At 40.5% G+C, this 20,322-nt stretch overlaps 1 protein-coding gene and 1 non-coding gene across 2 annotated transcripts in view; both read right to left on the bottom strand.

Annotated features, from left to right (window-relative positions):
* The window catches only part of LOC126323780 (leucine-rich repeat-containing protein 15-like), a 108,484-nt gene that overhangs the window by 9,943 nt on the left and 78,219 nt on the right, over positions 1–20,322 (bottom strand). The window lies entirely within an intron of this gene.
* Positions 5,077–5,148, bottom strand: Trnac-gca (transfer RNA cysteine (anticodon GCA)). The gene has a single exon. It is a non-coding gene; the product is annotated as a tRNA-Cys (tRNA).

Below are 20,322 nucleotides of genomic sequence, written 5' to 3'. Positions count from 1 at the left end.
CTCGGCTAATCCCGCGCGGCCCCGAATGGGCTCCTGAACTAATTGCTCAAAATAATTTTCAAAGAAAGCATTCAGTACAACGTTTGACGATGTTTTATGCCTACCACTGTCTTTGAGCATGTATTTTCAGCAACATATCGAAGGTAAACTGAAGTCACCATCAACTACTACATTTGTGTGGGTGGGGTATCTATTTGAAATGAGACTTAAATTTTCTTTCAACTGTTCAGCCACTGCATCAATTTATTAGTGGGCGGGGTGAGGGGGAGGGATGGAGGGCGGTAAAAGGAACGAATTATTCATCTCTTCCGGTTGTCAAGTATAACCTCTAATCATACTAATTCAGATGAACTATATACTTCAATTTCGCTACATGCTAAAATACTTCTGACAACAACAAACAAACCGCCACCAACTGCATTTAATCTATTCTTCCTGTACACTATTATATCCTTTGTAAAATTTCCCGCTGAACTTAACTCCGGCTTCAGCCAGTCTTCAGTACCTATAACGGTTTGAACGTCAGTGCTTTCTTTTACTGCCCGGCGCTCTGTTTCTTTCCTAACATAGCTACAGTTTACTGTACAGAATATTGCTATGTCTACCCTTGTCCTGTGTTTATCCTGTACCCCTCAACCTAATTTAATTCGACTATATTTCATTATCCTTATTTTGCTTTAGTTGTTGTTCATATTATGTCCTCCTTTCAAGATACTGTCAATTCCTTTCAACTGCTCTTCGGAGCCAATGACTGTCTCTGACAGAATTACGATGTCATCACAAAACTTCAAAGTTCACTAAACACTAATTCCCCATGCAGTTCTTTCGTTTTGTTTAGAGCTCGCTCAATGAACAAACAGACTGAATAACGTTGGAGATAGGCTAAAACCCTGTCTCACTCACTTCTCAGCCAATGATTCCCTTTCACGCCCTTTCGACTCTTGTAACTGCCACCTAGTTTCCGTGTAAGTTGTAAATAATCTTTGTCTCCCTGTATTTTACCCCCGATACATTCAGAATTTCAACGAGTGTATTCCATTCTACATTGTCAAAAGTTTGTCTAAGTCTGCAATTGCTACAAATAGAGGTTTTCCTTTCTTCAACCTATCTTCTAAGATACGTCTACGATCAATATTGGCTCACGTGTACCTACATTTCTCCGGAACCCAAACATCATTCCCGAGGTCGGTTTCTCCGCTCTTCTGGTAACCGAGAGATGTGAAGGTAATTACTGGAGTACCCTAACAAATAATTTTTACAGATTTGGCAACTGGAACAGATTTAGAACACTAAGAAACAAAATTATGGAAACATGTGAAGCAATAAATTGAGCATTAAGAGATAAGAGTTTGTTACACTCCGCTTGTATATCGTGGGTAAACTTTTGATTTTTTTTCTTTTTACGTCTTCCTGTGTCATTTTTAGATGAGACACCTCTACCATTTTGGTATTAGTCAGTGACTTTTTTGTATTTGTCCTTATAATCGTTTTAGCTTCCACAATGGTGGAAACTAAATTTACAAAGAGATAAACAGCAACAAAAATTTGATTTTGATCAAAATTCGCGGTGGAACAGAACATTCGTACGGTCTCGAAGTCAGGCAGACAACTGACTTTTCTTTTGACAAACGCAATCGAACACGGTCAAACTTATTTGTCAAATCAATCAATTTCTCTCAAACATGTCAAACAAAGTCATTGTTTGACAAACAACCTAGCACACTGCCAAATTATTTGAAAAACATGGAAGTTTCTATAATTGCTTCTACGTCTACGGGGCCTTAAGAGGAACACCGGTGAACACTCTGATAATAAGAAAGACACCGTACACTCCGCATTATAAGCTGCATTGAAAACTTCAAAACCGTCTTTCAGGGCAAGAAACACAAATACTCCGCAGCCCCCTACGTGTTCATCACAGAGACTGAGCAGATAATACTAGCGAAAAAACAGTTCGTACAGTGACTACGTGCAGTCTTGCCTTGCTCCATGCGTGAATGGAAGGAGTGGAAACGCACCCTCGACCATGCATTTTCCAGCGATTCGCGGAGTATAGCTGAGAATGTAACGCAGATGCAAGTGTGTTTGATGTATCGAGAGCAGTTACCTCGAAACTGATCACCAGCATTCAGTTCTTGGGTCAGGAAAGCTAAACTTCTGAAATTAATTTAAGGAAAGAACGGGCTTACAGCTGAACGTCCCCTTAACATCAAGGTCTTTAGCGACGATGAACTACAACGTAGGTTAGATAAAGATGTGGCTACTTTAATTTAACTGTCCCAGGCATTTTTACGATTGAAGAAATTTGCTCGGTCACGTAATCTGAAGTGAAACAAGAAACTGTAAAATGTTCTTCGTTTATATGCGAATAAGAGCTCAACATCACTTTGGCTAGGTTTACGTTAAAACATTTAAACTACGACAGTCGTTCGGAATAATCCAAAAGTAGATAACACGAGTGACTTAGTCGCATCGCCAGTAATGTTATACACTAGCACATTTCTCTTTCCACCTGGGACTTCCTGTGTATACATTGCGATTACTATGCATATTTATGACACCCTTTTCCAACAATAATTTGTTGATACCTACATGCATTATAACGCCGTAGATCTCCCTGAAATATCTGTAACACTTCGCCCGCGTTTCTCTGAGTCTGAATAAACTGACGAAGCGGGCTCGATTTCAACGCCAGATTTTTCTTTAACTGTATGCAAAGTATTTTTATAAAACTGTTCCAGCCATCATACATTACCGCAGAGTTCGTTTCATTGTCTTTCGTCGCTGCTCCTTTTGTGGCAGGATCGAATTCGGTATGATTTATTGCAAAAGTGAAGCTGTTCTTCATTTTCTAACTCGAGTCCTGCTTACGACGAAGCTACGTCTTCCCGTAGCGTAATCTATGAACCGTTACTTTAATTTTTAGTCTCCTAAAAAGCAAAACATACATCTTACTGTACATACAAATTTTCAGTTTCTTGTCTCAGTCAACGAGTTTTATGATTTAGAAGACCACGTTTGTTAGTTCCCCTTCTTTTTGACATATGGAAGTGCGTCCGCAGAAATTTATCCAGCGGGAGGTGAAACAACGAAAGGGCTATTTCTGATATAAATGATTTATCCAGATCTATAAGAGTTCGTGGAATATCCATGGAGCTGATGTTTATCGCCACAATATTTGTTGTCTGACAAAATGTAATTAAAAAACTCTGTACTCAGATTTCAGGAAGGGGGGGGGGTGGGAGAAGGAGGGGGTCACCCTCTAGTCCTTACTTGCCGACGCTTATAATCGTATGGAATTTTGCAGGCATCTCTAGGTGTTTCTTTAGCTCTACGGCTGGTTATATACTTTCGATGCGATTATGGTCCACTTCATTGTTGGAACTCTCTCTCCACTGTATTACCTGTAACGCCCACCCTGATTCTTTAAAGAATCGGAGTCCCACGTATAAAACGGCTTCTACATCAGATTTCTTTACAAATGAGCTACAGTGTTAAATATTTGCCGTTAAGCATAAAACCGAGAATAAGTTCGGAAAAGGTTGGAAATTAAGTTTATTTTCGAAGTCGCTAAATGCCCTCGTTATGAAGCACTGGAAGATAATCGGGGTAATATGCGCTGTTGTTTTCGCACATCTCGAGTGTTTATGACATCATTTCTCCTAAACTATGTGTGGTACAATGATACAATTTTGGAGGGACATTCGGTGATATATGTGGATACTGCCTGCCAGATGCATGGCGTAAGTAATTAGTAGTGAATAAGTAAAAAATTAAAACATCATGCCTCATTCCGAAGACGTTTCGGAAGGATTTGAAATTATGTGTAAAGTTTTTTCGTGCTCTCGCTCTCAAATACTGGACAAATATATACTGGATATTTTGCGCGTCGTGAGCTAAGCTGCTTCAAGAGATATACACAGTTTCGAACAGTAATAATTATCTTGCTGTGTAAGATCTTTAACTTTACTCTTAATGAGTATATTATGACAGTATATTAAAATTTCAAAATCCGCCAGTAATTAAATGTAATAGTGAAAGGGAAATTTTTGTTGCCTGGAAGGGGTCAGGTAGGCGACCGGAAACTGAGACTATGAACTATGAACCACGGACGGGGTTAGTCCTTAAGGGATACTATATGTTTTGCAACGGTTGATTTAATGTTAACGGACTAATTTCGTAGACATAAGCAATGCACTTTGCTGGAAGAGTGTCACATTTGCAAGGAGAGCAGCAGTTACAGACGTAGGAAGTTCGAGGGTTTGTTCAGTCTCATAATTCGAATTTTTTGTTTCACGCAGTTCCCTAAAGCGTATCTCTTTATAGTATAAGAATGAGGCGGCTGTTTAGCATCGTAGTGTTGTCTGTTAGTTTTTTACGACGATCAGATAAATAATGATTCAGTCGTAGCATTCATTAATCAAAACTTAACAGCTACTCTCTAAATTTCAAGACAACACTAAATAATTTTTTTTTAATAGGTGGAATACATTATTATATTATGATATTAATACTGTCTTCGATTTTATTCTTATATGTCCAGTTAATAAATTTTTGGTGATTATTTGTCCTGCAAAAGTGGAGTAGAGATCAAAGGGACGGAAATATACGATTCCTACTATAAACAATCCCACTACAAATAACAATGTTAGTGCAATTATTAATTTTATTCGAATTTTCGTGTATTTAAAAAAGATGGCATATACGTCGCTATGTAAAGCTGATGACGTTAACTGTGTAGAACTATGTAGATTGGTAGCCAGTGACTACGCACTGTGCCTCCTAGTCCTTGCCTCCGAATTATTTTTCATTGCAATAAACACACGCAGAACGAAGAAATAAATGACAAACTTCGAAAGCTGACAGAAAAATCTCGTAAAATCCAGCTGCTACTTCTTTTAAGCGTTCATTCGTGTCGTATTACAAAGTGAATTCGCCAGTGTTACAAGAAAATTGAGCATTGACCAACAGAGTATTTTCTTTTGTAGTAATTACAAGCATGCAATTACTGAAAGCCAACTTCTGAAACAGCGTACAAAATTTGTAATTACAATTAAAACGAAGAAGGTAAAACGAAGGGGGCACCCGGGTTTGAACCGGGGACCTCTCGATCTGCAGTCGAATGCTCTACCACTGAGCTATACCCCCACGTCAGGGTTTGCTACTATGTATGTATAAGAGCCCGATTACGCCGGCACCAGTTTAAACTTAGTGCCATAGAATGTTGTGATAGTATGGAAACTGTACGGATAAGGTTTTGGAAGCGTTTTGATCGTTTTTAGTACCTTTGCATACGCAAAATCACTGCTGTCTGATCCCACCATATATCGAGATGGTATCGTATCAGTAGTCTTAAAAGCGTAAGATTACTATTTTCGCATACCGAAGTAATTGTTTTTCAGTTAACTTTGCAAGACGAATGTAGAAACAAGCACATTTCACATTATGAATATGAAAATCAAGTAGACGTTAACTGTCTCTGGAGTTTGAAAATGCTATACGTGTATTAAATCTCGGAGTAACTATAGTTTGCTGCTGCGCCAGCATGAAAACGATTGGCATATTATAGTGATGTTTGCGTTCAAATGTGTTGCTTATTTGTAGTAATGAGTGTGAACTTCGCTAATTCCGTTTAATGCAAATCAATAGTGGTGGCAGGAAATCGCGTATCTGTTAGAAATCACAGTGATTGAGAAGTCACAGATATCACAGTAACAACTTTACAAAATCTAACTGCGATTTCAGTCACAGTTAGCAGTCGCAAGTAGCATTTCACAATAAACGCCGTGAGCCATCTCTTGGCCGAATTCCATACTGCTTTCTGCGATTTCTGTGACAAATTGCAACTAAGAGTCACAAGTAGCAACTAAAAATCGCAGTTAACATTCTTTTCCTAGTGCCATCTGTTGAACGACGTACGTACTTCGTTATAAGAACCTTGTGCCTCACGAGATCGGTGTGCTGTGTGTACGTATTAAGGACTTATTTCATTAGTGGTACAAGTCCATTTTTGTTCATTTTGAGATGCAGAGTCGTAAAGTTAAATGAGCGCTGAAAAATCTACAGTTGAGATACCAGAAATATTCAAGCATGTGGCTTCTTGCTAGAAATGAACCTTTATTAATGTTTGTTTGGATCATTAATTTCAGAAGCATTATAGACAGAAAAGTGGAGGTAATGGACTTGTACCACTATTGAAATAAGCCCATCACATTATATGACGACATGCACATTCAGCATCAGTTATGATTGGTCAAACATGCTGTGACTCTGAATGTATTATATTAATAAGAAGCAACATTGCCTTTTTCTCCTGAAAATATCAAGTAACGTAACAAATGTGATACTGCTTCCAATATGACAATTTTGGTTAATACTTCACATGTCTACAGGACTTTGCAATGTTAACACAGCAGAACTCAGACATCTGTATAAGTGTAGTGTAATGAGAACAGCATTATTGAGTCATATGAATGCCTCACTTTTATTCCAGCGCAGTTCAAGACTCGGGATAAAAGTTTTGCCCCTGGTGTTCTACATGGCAACTTCACACACACGACCTTTTTGCTGACACTACAAGCACATACATAAGTAAGCTTTTCCTGTGTTACTTTCAAGTACTGCACTTAAGCTATTCCTGATTTAACTGGAAGATCTGTACTTTCCACTTTCATATCAACAGCCTCAAAATGCATAAACTATACCTCGGGCTATGTTACAGGTCAGTGCCACACCAAGATTGTGGAGAAGGGGAGTGGGGGGGGGGGGGGGGGAACGGCAGCGGCGGCATGTCACTCTTCAACTAGTGTTTACCAGTAAATATATGGCGGAAAATTACGGGTATAGGACGGCTTAAACATGTGGAAAATGAGATTTTCATTATTCAGTCACTATATTTAACATTTATTATTCCTTTAAAATCGCATAACAACTTCAATAAAACACAGTTTAATCACTCATCTGCACACTTATTTCACAATTATGTCACTTTTAAACTGCAAATCCTCTAAGAGCTGTCTTGAATCTTCACGAGTCTCTCTCAATAGCCTTGATGTGGATAGATACGTACAGCAACCAGCAATCAAGAGTCAGAACTGTGTCTGCAAAATCACAAGGATTATTAAACAATTTTTGCTGTCACTAATTACAAGCAATATAATTGACGGAGTAGATTGCTAATATTTGCTGTAATGAAAGCCACTCAGTGGGGTATATTTAACATTTGCAAGAACGATCTCACTGAAGTAATTAAGTCCATCGAAAACTTAGAAACTAACCTCTCGTCTGACGAAAACGGTCTAAAGACGCAGTGGCAATTTCTCCAGATCTGTTGACGATGATATTTTGAGTTATCAATTTACTGAGTGACTGAAATGTAGTTCGGGTACCTGTGAACATAACAATATGTTAGAATTCATTTTCTAAACACGAACTATTACGCTACTGTATGGCTACTTACATATTAATTACACTATTAATGTTTTCACAGTTGTTTCTTTAATACATAATTAAAGCCAACGGAAGAACAAACGTAAAACTCACTTACCAATGACAGATTTGTTGAGATGCAATTTTCTGTGTGGGCAGATGTAACTTTTTTCATACGGTGGTAAATCGCAGAAGTCACAGAAATCGCAGAAGTAGCAAAAGTCACAGAAATCGCAGAAGTAGCAGAAGTCACAGAAATCGCGGAAGTAGCAGAAATCGCAGAAATAGCAGTGGCGGAGGGATACGCGACCTACGTTCCTTAACTGCGACACTGTAACTGCGACAAATCACAGTTAAGAATAGCAGATAATGAAAAGTAGCATTCACAGAAATCACTGATATCGGAAAATCGCAGTTTAGCCCATCACTACAAATCAATGAGTAGAAGGTCGACCTTGAAAGCATTTACTACGATGGCTGATTATAATGTTAATTATATTAATTTACGACTGTATTTGACATGTTTCCAACAAAATGATTAATAAGCTAGGTAATACAGTTGCAAAATATTTAGAAAAGATATTTTTATTCACCTGTTAACATCATTTAGTACTGAATTTCACAAGTCTGAAGTAGGAAATCAGAACTGAGAACACTGTTGGTTATAAACAAAAATAACTAGTCATAAGGAGCCTTTGACTAATCTTCCTCGAAAGTAATAATGTAGACAACAAATTTTAATGCTTCGGAGACAAACAAACAATGTTCTAGGAAGCGTTGTGCTTACCTGTTGTTGCTCACGTTAAGACGACTGTGACGGGGAATTTGATTCCTCTACTGTTCGGAAGCGCTTCTTAGCCACCCTCACACAACACTCGAAGAATAAAGGAAGTCGAGACGTCACACAAGAGCAGCTTTTTTACCGCCCCCGTTTGATTGGTAGAGCACCAGCGTGCTCACTGTTACGGAAAGCAGAGCGACTGATTAGCAAATGAAGCCAGTTAGTGAGTGCTCCATAATCGAATGTCTGGTGTTACATTATCTGAGTCACGGAAACCACTTCTGCAAGCTTATGAGAATTATGTGATGAATAAAAACTCGGTACTCCGCATCTGGAGGGAGGGGGTGGGTGTGGGGTGGGGGCTGCTGTCAAGCGACCCATCTATCCCTTCCCTAGGCTTGCCATCCGCACCGATATATCGGTATCGTCATCATTATGGACCTTCTTGTTCCGACACCTCCGTAACAGCCGGCCGCGGTGGTCTCGCGGTTCTAGGCGCGCAGTCCGGAACCGTGCGACTGCTACGGTCGCACCTTCGAATCCTTCCTCGGGCATGGATGTGTGTGATGTCGTTAGGTTTAAGTAGTTCTAATTTCTAGGGGACTAATGACCACAGCAGTTGAGTCCCATAGTGCTCAGAGCCATTTGAACCATTTTTTGAACCTCCGTAACACCCAATTTTGTCCCCATTTTGCAAAATACTGTTACAACACAAATGTTCCTTACGGAGCCGCCATATTAGGGCTAGAGCAGACGGCACAGTGTTATGTCGCTAGAGAACAGAGCGGTTGCTTCCAGAAATAATTACCGTTCCGAAAACAGTTTGCCTATCTTTTGTGCCGGAAATTATATATTTAAGTTTAGAAATTAAATGCTGACTATGTGCAAGACCAATATTGCTCATTTCGTTTCAGTAAAACGGTATGCTTTCATAAATGTTTGTACCTGCTTTTGGATGTTCAGAAGAAACTACTTTGGTTGGATTTGGGACGTCAAATTTCGTTGGAATGGCATTCCATTTTAGCTGTCTTCTTTCATCAGCCCTCCTTACTTGAACAGTGAATCCTCAAAGTGAAGCTTTAAAAAAATCGTAAACATACGATATTTCAGCTGTAATTCTTGTAACCGTTAATTTACTTACCTCACGGAACTTGGACTACAATTTGGTGCAGCACAGTAGCCCTTTTCTAAATAAACACACTTTCTAGCGACAAATACTACACCCAGTTCAAACACAATCTGCTACAGTCGCGTCATAGGCTAGACCCAACATGCCCGCGATCGCAAATAATCATGGTAGCATGACCAGACCTGTTCTCTATAGACCTTGGGCAAGTACTGCAGTAACGCCAACAGTTAGCGGGTTATCCGGTTAGCACAATCTGTAAATGCAGCCTCAGTTGGTGTTTTTTTTCTTTCAACAAATGACGTTGTCTGTTGCGTATCCAGTATCGACAATCAAGCAGGAGCGCTATCATTCGGAAAAATACCAGACTTCTCCAGTGGCACAGGGCAGGATCAATTTAAGCAGCACCTCGCGGAAGAATCGGGCAGTTCTCATTTGAATGGCGATCTAATAATACGATTCTTTCTAAACGTAATACGAACGAGTGCAAGTTAGTAATGTTCTAGTGTTTACTGTGGATATATAGGGCGGTACTTCGATGATTGAAGTGTAATTGTCGATTGTTTACCGCCTAACAAACTTATCGTAATTTACGAAAATGCAGAATGATGGAAACAGAAAATGTCACTTTTGGTATGATTACACAAAACAGTGGGTTTTTACCAAGAAAGGACTTACGTATCAGGAAGCGTTGTGTGAAATTTGGCACTGTTTTGTCTAAGTAACTCACTGAAGTTAAGGCAGATGTGCGTCATCACATTTCCAAAAAAATGGTTCAAATGGCTCTGAGCACTATGGGACTTAACATCTGTGGTGATCAGTCTCCTAGAACTTCGAACTACTTAAACCTAACGAACCTAAGGACATCACACACATCCATGCTCGAGGCAGGATTCGAACCTGCGACTGTAGCGGTCACGCGGTTCCAAACTCAAGCGCCAGAACCGCACGGCCACACCGGCAGGCCCACATTTCCACGAAGAATCATACAAACAGATTCGCAGCTGCATCGATATCAAAGCTTTTTCCTACATTCATAATTAAAGAAGATACCCAGGAAGAAGAGAAATTTGTTAACATCGAGTATAAATTTAAGTGTCAGTAAGTCATTTCTGACAGTATTTGCATGGAGCGTAGCCATGTCTTGAAGGGAAACATGGACGATAAATAGTTTGGACAAAAAGAGAATAGAAGCTTTCGAAACGTGGTGCTAAAGAAAAATGCTGAAGATTAGATGGGTAGATCACATAACTAATGAGGAAGTATTGAATAGGATTGGGGAGAAGAGAAGTTTGTGGCACAACTTGACCAGAAAAAGGGATCGGTTGGTAGAACATGTTCTGAGGCACCAAGGGATCACCAATTTACTATTGGAGGGCAGCGTGGAGGGTAAAAATCATAGAGGGAGACCAAGAGATGAATACACTAAGCAGATTCAGAAGGATGTAGGCTGCAGAAGGTACTGGGAGATGAAGAAGCTTGCACAGGATAGAGTAGCATGGAGAGCTGCATCAAACCAGTCTCAGGACTGAAGACCACAACAACAACAACCCAGGAAGAACTGGTCGTTGCTGCTACAGAACATAGCAACAGGTCATAAAGTTGTCAGGCATCATCAATCCTCCAGTTCTTTTGACTATACAGTCAAACTCAATGTCGCAATGTATCCTGACTCTAAAGTCACCGCAAAGCAGTCTACAGAAAGGACCAAAGCTACAAGGATTCTTAAATATATTCTCGCGGCACACTCCGTGTACGAAAGTGTAAGACAATTGCATGAAGTTTCATTTTACTGTATAGACAATGGCGCATCGAACCACAGGTCTCAAAAGGTGTTTCCTTGAGTCGCAATACTCGAGTCCGACAGCTGCGGAGGCACATAAAGGTTAGGAATCGCAGAGAAAATAGCGTCGATGTGTGGTTTTCATGTGTAATAAACGCATTCCTGTACTCTGCACAAGAAAAACAGATCTAAACACTCTATATCAACTTTTCACGTCAGACGTGCGACTATTACGCTTGAAGCGCTAATTTGAATATACTGCTGTCATGTGGAAGTGCACCTTGCATCAGCGGCCGATATTCAGGTTATCGCGACGCAGATCTTTTACTTCATTCTCACACTTTTGCCACCTGCTGGACCGCGGCTTTACGTCAAGTGTAAGATTATTACGAAAGGAGTCTCGAGGCTGCAGCAAAAATAGATTAATTGTAAGTTGTTGGTTGAATATCCACCATTCTTTTGCCGTTTGGCCTATTACAATTAAGAACCCCGAGAGAGTAAAATAATTTTTAAAACCACACTGGTCATTAAACCTGCAACACAATAAGGCGTTAATTCTGCAGCACAATGAAGGTGATGTACAAATAAGGAAAGATTAAGCGGGGGTTTTGTCACATTCCGTAATCTCATCTGAATGTTAGTTGATGAATTTTTTTTCGGGTTATGAGCCGAGTCGGGACATCTTGTTGGCGCAACACCTCGACGACCTTCGCCCGAAGATGGCGAGTAGAAAACTCGTCGAAACGTTGCGACTGCTCGACGGCACGCCTCGGCTAATGACTGGAGAAGATTTCCTCAGCGAAGTACGTCCAGAAAGCCTGGATCCCTTGAATATTAGTTGTTTGTGAGGAGGATGTGTTAATGCACATTGAAAGAAGCAGAAGCGTCTACCAGCATTTGACAGAAATCTTACGGTAACAGGAGCGCAACCTATAGAGACTGCCATTTATCGTTATTTGTTTTCGGGGTCTCACGACAGTCAGCGAATATAGAATCCACGCAAGATCCCACTGCCTCGTCCACCAGCACTCTAGAGAACAGGTATTTGGTTCACTAGGCCTGAACTCGAATCAGGGAAGGTATTGGTTGGTTATAATTAAACTTACGGTGTTCCGAGTGCTGCGATGCGGGCTGTATACATGCAACACGGTAGGAGTCAGAAAGTGAAGTGTTTTCTGCTTTGAAGGAACTGTGCTGTTTGTCGCTTGGGAACGTGTGTTGATTTCATTTGTTAAGTGACTGTTGGTGTAAAGGATGAAGGAGGTTGAAGTTTGCTGTATGAAACACAGTGGCTATTGAGAGAAGGAGCGTACACTTCTGGTAGAGTTGTTTCATCAGAACAGCAGCAATTGCGGTCATGGCGGAAACATCACCGACATAAACAATTCCAAGAGACTCCATCTCGATAAATGAGCCAAAGAATATGATCAAGAAATCTGAAGAAACAAATGAAGTAGGTTGTGCAACCAGGGAGAGAGAGGCAGCCCATTCTCGTGGCTGTAGCTATAGCTTACCTTACAGCCAGTGCACGAGCTGTATCACGGGAACTGGCTGTCACCTGGCTATCAATTAATAACATTTCGTCGTGCATTTTACAGTAGAATCCCGACAAGATTTAGAAAGTGTATCAAATGAAGCCCTAAGATTTTGGCACGCATGGAAATCGGTGAAATGCGCCTGGGCAATATTGTTTGGGCGGTCGAGGCACATTTTAGTCTGCGCGGTGCCGTGAATGCACAGGACTCTCATATACGGCGTTCTAGTTCACCACATGTGCAGGAGTGTCCACTGCACTCTGCTTATGTAATTGTAGAGTGGTTTCACAAGCCCCTTCATTCCCGGTTCGTTTTTCTCAAAAGAGATGACATCTCACAGGCCTGTTAGGTATCCAGTGACATCTGCACCTTATGAGGCATACCTTGTACAACACGTGATTCTAGCTTTGCAAGAACGCAACTGTGTCCGCTACACTATTTTCATGCACGATCGTGCGTCACCGCATGTCGCGTTCCAGGTGAAGGAATTTCTTCGAGAAATCTTCGATAAAGACTGCTTCATCTCTAGGCAATTTCGTCTACAACATCTCTAGGTAACTTCAAAAGTGTGGCTCCCGTGACCTAAATCCATGTAACTTTTGGTTGTGGGAATATCCGAAAGATTGTGGCTGTCAGGGACGCATCCAGTCTCTTCCTGATCTGAAGGATAGCATACGACGACATATAGATCTGATTACAACGGACATTCTGGAAGAAACTGTCGACTGTGCCGTATCACGATTGCAGCATGTAACTGAATCGGGAGATCACATTGGACACATCTTGTAACTTGCGACCATATCTTGATAAACGTGCCAGAACCACCGTTCTCGTGTGCTTGATTGTTCCTCTCTTTTTCCTGCATCCACATAATATTCTGGCTGCTTACAGCGCCATATTGTCAACTGGTAGCAGAAAATATAACTAATATTTTTTTTCAGCCTGCTGTCTGAGCGTACGGATTGACGAACATACCTACGATGTTTTAACGTCGTACGACGTATGCAGCCTGTACTGCATGACACCGAACACGGTCAGATTAATTATACCCAGCTGGCACTTGTTTGCGCGCATCAAGACAAGTATCTACACAGTGTGTGCAACGACGTCTGAAGTAAGACCAACTGTCAGTACTGCCATCATTGTTGCGGCTTTCCATAACCAGGCAGCAGTGAGGCGCGACAACAATAGTGCGCCCAGCGACAGCAATGGACATAGGAGAGGCACCACGTCTCCTTTCAGGACGAGTCCTGGTTCGGGGTATGGAATTACGATGGACGTATCCGCCTGCGGAGGCTCCGAGGAAAACGCTCGTTGCCATGCCGCATTCGTCATCGTCATACTGGCTCAGCATCTGACGTCATGGTATGGGGTATGTAACGAGTAATGCTATTTCTGGTGTTATGACGTAGTGGTGCCGTACTCCTTACTAATCGCTGGGTTCTGAAATTTTCAAAGATGAGCTCACTTTTTCTCTGACGGTGGTATTGTCTTGCCACATAACGTCAACAATGCCCAAGCGCAACTGGTTTTAGGACATTTTCACACCAACGAATTTTTGGTCAAAATCGACTACTCGAGGCCGGTGCACTTTCCGCGCTTGCGTGTAAATCAGCAACCAAGCACGACGCGTGTGTGTCTATGATGTCAGTGATCTACAGATAGCACTAAGTGTGGAGTTGTAGCTTTTCGAGTAAACCATACACTGTGCATGCGTAGAAACAAGTGACTGTGGCGACGTCTTCTAAGGTCGGATGTTAACCTGTACTGGCCGAGCTCACACCTGTTACAGAAACGGCTTTTGTGCTGACCTGTCTTCTTAATCTTTGCTGTGTTGTTTGCTTTGTGTTCGTGACACAATGAAAAGTTACGCAAGGTCCTGCTATTTTTCCTACTAGTCTTCTCCTACAAGAGAGACGAAATATCTAGAACGAAAGTGGTATCTAGGAGTTACAGGCAAAAATCCCTACACTATGCATGAATAAGAAAGTAATGTTTCAATGAAAAATCATTTCAGCAGTGAAAAGGACAGAATTACTTGACGAGAAAAATAATTTTGGTGTATTTGACTCTTAGCAAGAAAACAAGATACAAAGGATAAAGGACAAAGAGGCGCTACTTACTGACTTCCAGATATTGTTTGGCGTGTTTTCAAGTATATATTTTCTCGTGCAAATAGATGTATACGATCTGTAAAGTCTAGATGACACTATCGCAATTTTTTCAGTTCTCAGGATTGTAAGGAATTTGGCACACGAAGTTTGATAAGAACATCCTCTATGAATTCTACTCTGGTCATTAATAAACTATATTATCATTGCTTGTTCCTACATTTTGTAACTATACTTCCATTTTTTGTAAAAAGGATAGTCCCTCATAACTCCACTTTCACCGTTAACCCATTTCTGCCTAGCGTAACAACCTGTCATTGTTTTCTCTCGTTGGCAACAATGCCTGATTTGGAGTGGCTATTGTTGAATGGCTTTCAGATAAGGAGGCTTTGTTGTCCATGTTTAGGCAGGTTTCAGTCAGTTGCAAGCATTAAGTGTTCAGTGACTGGTGCTTCAAGTACAGAAGACTTTTTTGAGTGAGATTATGTCTTGGAATAAGAAGTAAGTACGATTTTATCGCAAATTATAATACAGTTTGTTTAAATTATGGTTGATTATAATATTAAAAGTACTGAAATTTATGTTAATAGTTTTCTACAAAATGCAATTCTTATTTTTGTGGCTCCAAATACAGATTTTATTTTGTGCTGCAAATTTGTCACACTAGGCAAAACAGTGAAAATAACGATTCGTTCTCTTTAGAGTTCTATTTCTCCATGAGATCCTGGCTATTCTTGAAGGGGAGGAAGAATCTGCAACACATATATATTAATTGAACCTCCTGAAGCTAATGTGGATTCGGATGAAGATTCTGAGGAAGAAGATGGGAGAGGAAACGTCGATAATCTTGGACCAAGGCAACTCCAGACTGGTGCAGAAGTGGTTTTATCAAGTAAAAACAGGTTAGGTAGTGAACATGAGATTAATTTCTCTCCTGATGATAAGCCAGATGAACAGGGAAAGTCACAGACCTTAAAAGCTATAACCAGAGATTGGAAAAAAGAAGATCTGCGTAGTGTTAGTTCTGTATTTCCTGCGAGTGATTATAGTAAATACAGAAACTTGTCTCCAGCTCAGTGCTTCGAATTATTTTGGAATGACGAAGTAATGGAATTTCTTCTCACTGAATCGACGAAGTATACTTTGTTCAAGAACTGCTCAGATCCAAAAATGACATATGAATAGATAAAAGGTTTTCTAGGAATTCTAATTCTTTCTGGCTATAATCCTTTACCCAGCAGAAGATGTTACTGGGATTCTGGATTGGACATGAGAAATGAAATGGTCCACAGCACCATGAGAAGGGAAGGGTTTGAAACAATTATGAGATTCATTCACTCGTGTGACAACACAAAAATAGATGCTGAAGATAGAATGTGGATACTTCGTCTTTTAATAAATATGCTAAGAAAAAAGTTTGCTCTCCACTTTCAGTCTGAGCAAGATTTGTCTTACGATGAGAGCATGATGAAGTATTTTGGCAGACATGGATGTAAACAGTTTCTGAAAGGTAAGCCCATTAGATCTGGGTACAAAGCATGGTGTCTAAAAACAACCATGAGTTATATAGTGGACTTTCAAATATACCTAGGAGCTGATCCTCAGAGGAATGAAAAATATGAGAAAGCATTTGGAAAATGTGCTGCTCCTTTGATTCAAATGATCGATTCTCTTCCTGAAAAGAACAAACATCTTCCCTGCAGGTTTTATTTTGACAACCTGTTTACATCACAAACATTGTTGATTTACGTGAAGCAACGAGGTTTTGGTGCAACTGGGACTATTCGTGAAAATTGTGTGCCTAAAGAGTGTCATCTCATACCTTCTAACACGATGTGCAAAAGGAATAAGATTTTGATTACAAGAGCAGCAAGGAAAGTGGAATAATCGTTGCCAGATGGCTACATAATTATACAGTAACAATTGCTTCCACAAGCCATGGTATCAGTCCAGTCAGCACCGTTGCCTGATACTCTAGACAAGAGAAGAAAAGAATACTTGTACCTCGACCTAATGTAATTGCAGAATACCACAAAAATATGGGAGGAACTGACCAAATGGATAAAAATGTAGCGTTATAAAGAGTGAGTGTCAAAGGAAAGAAATGGTGGTGGCCAATTTTTACATGGCTTCTAGATATCTCTATACATAATGGGTGGCTTCTTCATAGAAAGACTACTATAAATATGCTTCAGCTGCACTTCTGGTGCTACATTGTGAAATGTTACCTGACTTCGAATGCTGCAGTACCAAGAGGTCCTGGACGCCCTGCGGGTAATTCAAACCAAGGCAGAGTGCTGCTTGATATGATGAAACAAATCATCTGGTAGCCATGGTTCCACAGAAAAAAAGAAGACGCTGTGCGGCAGAAAACTGCAAAGGAATCCCAAGAACAATTTGCTGCAAATGTGATGTTGGTTTGGGCATAGAATGTTTTGTGCCATGTCACAGAAAGTGAGTACTGTCGCCTGAACTTGATGTAAATCACATACAGTGTATTATTTTACTTGCTGTCATATATTCTGCCTAAAATGTACGTTCTGCCTAGCGTGACACATATGTTACGAACTTTTTTGTTTAAATTTTTGATTTTTTTTGTTTGGATTGTTGTCTTGCTTTTCTTAGATGACAATAAGCACATAAATATCTAATTTGTAGAAATCAGAAGAAAAAATAATTCAGGAAGAAATGCCAAACTGCACAACAGACAGCTAGGACAACACACAAAATTTTGGTGCTAACGTCTAAACAGAAATGACCACTCCAAATAAACGAGATTCCATGCAGGAATAAAACGCCACGAGCGCTGCAGTAGACTCATTTGTCTCGAGTTGTCAGTTGGGATGATAAAGTCGATCGCGTAGAAGGAAGTCGTTGTTGTGGGTAGTTACGCGTAGCGTCACGCATAAATGATCGGAAGTACCTACTAGAAGGTATGATTATAAGTTTGAAAGTATTACGTTGGATTCGTAGAGTAAAAGTATTTCTGTGATTGGGTTTATTCGCGGAAAGGCAAGCGGATTCATCTATGAGAATTGCGGTCGAAACAGCATCGTGTTTGTTGGTTAGTAATGTCATTACTGGAACGTATTGCGGTTTGTACAAATTGTAAATAGCCTTTCGCTCCTTGTATTTTATTTGTATATATTTCAGAATTTGAAAGAGAGTATTCCAGTCAACATTGTCAAAAGCTTTCTCTAAGTCTAGAAATGCTAGAAACTTAGGTTTGCCTTTCCTTAATCTAGCTTCTAAGATAAGTCGCAGGGTCAGTATTGCCTTACGTGTTCCAATATTTCTACGGAACCCAAACTGATCTTCCCCGATGTCGGCTTCTACTAGTTTTTCCATTCGTCTGTAAAGAATTCGCGTTAGTATTTTGCAGCCGTGACTTATTAAACTGATAGTTCGGTAATTTTCACATCTGTCAACACCTGCTTTCTTTGGGATTGGAATTATTACATATTTCTTGAAGTCTGAGGGTATTTCTCCTGTCTCATATATCCTGCTCACCAGATGGTAGAGTTATGTCACGACTGCCTCTGCCAAGGCTATCAGTAGTTCTAATGGAATGTTGTCTACTCCCGGGGCCTTATTTCGACTCAGGGCTTTCAGCGCTCTGTAAAACTCTTCACACAGTATCATATCTCCTATTTCATCTTCATCTACATCCTCTTCCATTTCCATAATATTGTCCTCAAGTACGTCGCCCTTCTATAGACCCTCTATATACTCCTTCCACCTTTCTGCTTTCCCTTCTTTCCTTAGAACTGGGTTTCCATCTGAGCTCTTGATTTTCATACAAGCGGTTCTCTTTTCTCCAAAGGTCTCTTTAATTTTCCTGTAGGCAGTATCTATCTTACCCCTAATGAGATAAGCCTCTACATCCTTACATTTGTCCTCTAGCCATCCCTGCTTAGCCATTTAGCACTTCCTGTCGATCTCATTTTTGAGACGTTTGTATTCTTTTTTACCTGCTTCATTTACTGTATTTTTGTATTTTCTCCTTTCATCAATTAAATTCATTATCTCTTCTGTTACCCAAGGATTTCTAGCAGCCCTCGTCTTTTTACCTACTTTATCCTCTGCTGCCTTCACTACTTCATCCCTCAAAACTACCCATTCTTCTTCTACTGTGTTTCTTTCCCCCATTCCTGTCAATTGTTACCTTATGCTCTCCTCGAAACTCTGTACAACCTCTGGTTCTTTCAGGTTATCGAGGTCCCATCTCCTTAAATACCCACCTTTTTGCTGTTTATTCAGTTTTAATCTACAGTTCATAACCAATATATTGTGGTCAGAGTCCACTTCTGCCCCTGGAAATGTCTTACAATTTAAAACCTGGTTCCTAAATCTCTGTCTTACCATTATATAATGTATTTGATACCTTCTAGTATCTCCAGGATTCTTCCATGTATACAACCTTCTTTTATGATTCTTGAACCAAGTATTAGCTATGATTAAGTTGTGCTCTGTGGAAAATTCTACCAGGCGGGTTCCTTTTTCATTTCTTCCCCCAATACATATTCACCTACTACGTTTCCTTCTCTCCCTTTTCCTACTACCGAATTCCAGTCACCCATGACTATTACATTTTCGTCTCCCTTCACTATCTGAATAATTTCTTTTATTTCATCATACATTTCTTCAATTTCTTCGTCACCTGCAGAGCTAGTTGGCATATAAACTTATACTATTGTGGTAGGGGTGAGCTCGTGTCTATCTTGGCCACAATAATGCGTTCACTATGCCTTTTTGTAGCAGCTTACCGGCACTCCTATTTTTTTATTCATTATTAAACCTACTCCTGCACTACCCCTATTTGATTGTGTATTTATAACCCTGTATTCACCTGACCAAAAGTCGTGTCCCTCCTGCCACCGAACTTCATTAATTCCGACCATATCTAACTTTAACCTATCCATTTCCTTTTTTAAATTTTCTAACCTACCTGCCCGATTAAGGGATCTGACATTCCACGCTCCGATCCGTAGAACGCCAGTTTTCTTTCTCCTGATAACGACGTCCCCCTGAGTAGTCCCCGCCCGGAGATCCGAATGGGGGACTATTTTACCTCCGGAATATTTTACCCAACAGGACGCCATCATCATTTAATCATACAGTAAAGCTGCATGCCCTCTGGAAAAATTACGGCCGTAGTTGTGTTGTGAACAGCACTGTAAACATGTCCTGTGTTATGGCGAGGCATTGGCGTCGGATGTTGTCTTTCAGCAACCCTGGAGATGTCGGTCGATCATGATACACTTTCGACTTCATGTAACCCCAAAGCCAATAATCGCACGGACTGAGGTCTGGGGACCTGGGAGGCCAAGCATGACGAAAGTGCCGGCTGATCACACGAGCCTGCCAGTGTGACCGTGCGGTTCTAGGCGCTTCAGTCTGGAACCGCGTGACCGCTACGGTCGCAGGTTCGAATCCTGCCTCGGGCATGGATGTGTGTGCTGTTCTTAGGTTTAAGTAGTTCTAAGTTCTAGGGGACTGATGACCACAGATGTTAAGTCCCATGGTGCCCAGAGGCATTTGAACCATTTTTTGAGCAC

This window comes from Schistocerca gregaria, chromosome 2 (genome assembly GCF_023897955.1).
Source record: "Schistocerca gregaria isolate iqSchGreg1 chromosome 2, iqSchGreg1.2, whole genome shotgun sequence".
Lineage (NCBI taxonomy): Eukaryota > Metazoa > Arthropoda > Insecta > Orthoptera > Acrididae > Schistocerca > Schistocerca gregaria.
This window is presented reverse-complemented; position numbering and strand designations above follow the sequence as displayed.